A 4,002-nucleotide genomic window follows, 5' to 3' on the forward strand; every position below is an offset into this window, starting at 1 on the left:
TCTGAAGAAAGAGAAGTTGTGCGCTAAGTCTTCGAAATGGGCGCTCTGGTTAAGAGAAGTGCAATTTCTAGGTCACATGATTAATCCTGAAGGGATTACCGTGGATCCAACCAAGATTGAGGCGATAACAAACTGGAAGACTCCGTAGAATCCGACAGATATATGAAGCTTCTTATGGTTAGTTGGCTACTATTGGAGATTCATCGGAGGTTTCTCCAAGATCACCGCACCGTTGACCGGTACGACCTGAAAGTCGATAGTATTCAGTTGGGGTAAGTTTCAAGAAGAAGCTTTCGAGGAATTAAAGAGAAGACTCACGCAAGCTCCAATCTTTGCTTTACCCGATTGTGACGAGGACTTGGTTGTTTATACTGATGCTTCGCATTGTGGGTTAGGTTGCGTGTTGATGCAACGAGGAAGAGTGATCACCTACGCGTCTAGACAGTTGAAAGTCCATGAAAGTACTTATCCTACGCATGATTTAGAGCTAGCAGCAGTAGTGCATGCTCTTAAGATATGAAGACACTACTTGTATGCTACTAAGTGTACTGTCTACACGGATCATAAAAGTTTAAAGTACTTCTTCGAGCAAAAAGAGTTGAACATGAGACAGAGAAGGTGGTTAGAACTGAATAAGGATTACGACTCTGATATTAGGTACTACCCTGGTAAAGCTAACGTGGTCGCCGATGCACTAAGTCGTAAGAATGAAGAAGTCATTGCAACAGTGAAGTCATATCAATTGATTATGAATTCAAGTATTTTTGAAGAAATCATCAAAGTGTAGTCAGAGGTGCTGGTAGATGAAGGGCCTTTGAAAAAGGAAAGGATTTTTGGTCAGCAGGACGAGTTAATGGAAAACACGTATGGTGTTAAGAATAGATTTGACCGTATATGGAATCCACGCCATGGAAGTCTCAGAGGTCGAATCCTAGATGAAGCTCATAAGCCAAGGTATTCGATTCATCCAGGAACCACAAAGATGTACCAAGATTTGAAAAGAGATTACCGGTGGCCAGGAGTGATGAAAGATGTGGTAGATTATGTTATTAAGTGCTTAACTTGTTTACAAGTCAATGCCGAACATCAGAAGCCTTATGGAAAAATGCAGCCTTTGGAGATACCAGAGTGGAAATGGGAACACATCACTATGAATTTCATAATAAAACTACCTCGTACTGCTAAGCATCATGATACCATTTGGGTGATTGTGGACCGTCTGACCTAGAGTTAGCAAGTTTATTCCTTAAAGAGGTTGTATCTAAACATGGAGTACCGTTATCGATCGTGACCGATAGAGATACTCGGTTTACTTAGAGGTTTTGGAAGAAGTTCCATGAAGCCATGGGAAAGAGATTGAACATCAGTACGACATATCATCCTCAAACAGATGGACAGTCTGAAAGGATGATCCAAACCCTTGAGTATATGCTATGTGCTTGGGTTTTAGATTTTGGAGGAAGTTGGGATGATCATCTGCATTTGGCAGAGTTCTCCTATAACAACAGATACCATTCAAGTATTGGTATGCCACCGTTCGAGATGTTGTATGGAAGACATTGTAGAACTCCCGTATGTTGGGGGGAGATTGGTCAGAAGGAGCTTGGAAGTCTAGAGGTGGTGCAAGAAACCTCTTCAAAGTTCGATCAAATCAAAGCAAGAATGAAATCTGCTCAAGACTGACAAAAGTCGTATACGGATAAGCGGCGATGACCGATTGAGTTTAACATTGGTGACAATGTGATGCTCAAGGTCTCACCTTGGAAAGGAATTATCCGTTTTAGAAAGAGAGAAAAGTTGAGTCCAAGTTACATTGGACCGTTCAAGATTTTAGATCGAGTAGGTGAAGTGGCTTACAAGTTATATTTACCCGAAGAGTTAGAAGGAATTCATTCTACCTTTCATGTTTCTCATCAAAAAAAATGTGTAGTACATGACACGTCTCACGTGCCATTAATGGACATTGGGGTTGATGAACAGTTGAACTAAATTGAGCAACCCATAGGGATTGTTGATCATAGAGAAAAGCGACTTCGTCACAAAGTTATACCATTGGTAAAGGTGATATGGAGGCACCGTAAAGGATCAGATGCTACTTGGGAGGTTGAAGAAGAGAAGCGAAAGTTTTATTCAGATTGGTTTAAGTAATAGTTAGGTTTCGGGGATGAAATCTCTTTAGGGAGGGAAGACTTCTAACATCCCGTTTTCTCGTTTCGGTTAATAAAATAAATTATGAGTTATTATGAGTCGGGCTTGTGTTGGGTTAAATAAATATGAGCTATGGACTTGGGTTAAAATAAAGAGAGAAAAGACCATGGGCTTAAGCCCATGATCCATAATATATAAACAATAATTAACCCTTAATCCATTCATTGACACATATTCCATACACCACCCAAAACACACACTTAAGCTCTATCTAGTTTCTCTCTCTCTAGCCGAAATCACGAAGAAGAATCGATTCCCGACCCGAGGTAATGATAGTATGATATTGTATAGATCCAAATCCGCTAGATCTAGACGCGAAAGGACGCGCCGGCACCTTAAACTGTTAATGTCACGAGATCCGAGTGGAATCGGGTATGAACCGGTCAAAAGATGAGCTTAGGGGTCACCCTAGCTCAGATCAGGATCGAACGGGATGAAAAACGGTGAAAAATAGTGGAAAAAAAAGTGAGATCTCGTTTTTTCCGGCAAAATAGCAGTTTTCCGGCGACGACGGCGCCGGAAAACGACGTATGAGGTTAAGCATGTTAGAGAATGTTTCTAACATTCTCTTACCTAATCCTAATTCGTTACGTGAACTTAACGAACTAACCTCAGTTCATTAAGCCAATTCGCTATGGAAGAATAATGAACTAGCTTCATTCGCTATCTAATTCGTTAAGCAATTTGTATGACAATTCGATAGTGAAAGAATGACGAACTAGCCCCAGTTCGTTAAGTCCAATTCGTATGATGACCAGTTCGTTATAAGGTCTTATTCGTTATGAGGACTGGTTCGTTATAAGGGTTCAATTCGCTATGAAGTTCAATTCGTTACCCAGACCAAATGAATAAGTTCAAATTCGTTGTAAGTCCAATTCGTTACTGTAGCCAATTCATCACGAAGGGATTCATTCGTTATGAACCCAATTCGTTAAGAACTGGTTAACGAACTAGATGTTTAATAAAATGACAGAATGGTCCCTGGGTTTAGAAAAGAATGATATAATTACAAAATAGCCCTTGGACTTTATAATGATTAAGAGGTTAACAATTAAATAATAACTTAAAATCCGAATGGAAAATGTGTTAAGAGAGTTAATGAGAATAAAATTATTCCAAGCTTAACCCCAGCCAGGGGCTCTGCCCCTTGGACCCCGCTAGGGGCTGCTACCCCTATAATCCCGCTGCCTGGGGCGCTGCCCCCGGACCCCGGTTCGTTGAGGGTTATAATTAGACTAGAAACGCGATATGGGTAGTGATAGTTAATTGATACATGTAATTGTTATACAGTTAGTCGTGCATATTCGATGTGGTTAGTTAATACATTTACCTTTAGTAGTAAGTGTATGCCTTATATGATTATTTGTGGATGAAGGGTTGACGGTGTGTGAACAATCTTCGGATATTGCATGTACCGTCGGGTGATAGTTTGAAGATATGAATGATATGTATATAAAGTATGAATGAATGCTTGTCGGTACGTGAAGGATCTTCGGATATTGCACGTACTTTCAAGTTATAATGTTATGTATAATGTACGAATGACAGGTACGTATGTTATGAAGGATTGTAAGAGATAACCAGGTACAGAAGAAAGGGACTGAGCCCTAATAATACTCAAGGTAGAAAGGGACCAAACCCTAATAATATCCGAGGTAGAAAAGGGACCGAGACCTTTATAAATCTCCAGGAAGAAAGGGACTGAGCCCTAATAATACTCTAGGCAGAAAAGGGAACGGACCCTAATAATATCCGAGGCAGAAAAAGGGACCGGACCTTAATAATATCCGAGGC

Source organism: Bidens hawaiensis, unplaced genomic scaffold (assembly GCF_021521415.1).
Source record: "Bidens hawaiensis isolate Kalapana, Puna unplaced genomic scaffold, B.hawaiensis_p1.1 tig00001369_1, whole genome shotgun sequence".
Classification (NCBI taxonomy): domain Eukaryota; kingdom Viridiplantae; phylum Streptophyta; class Magnoliopsida; order Asterales; family Asteraceae; genus Bidens; species Bidens hawaiensis.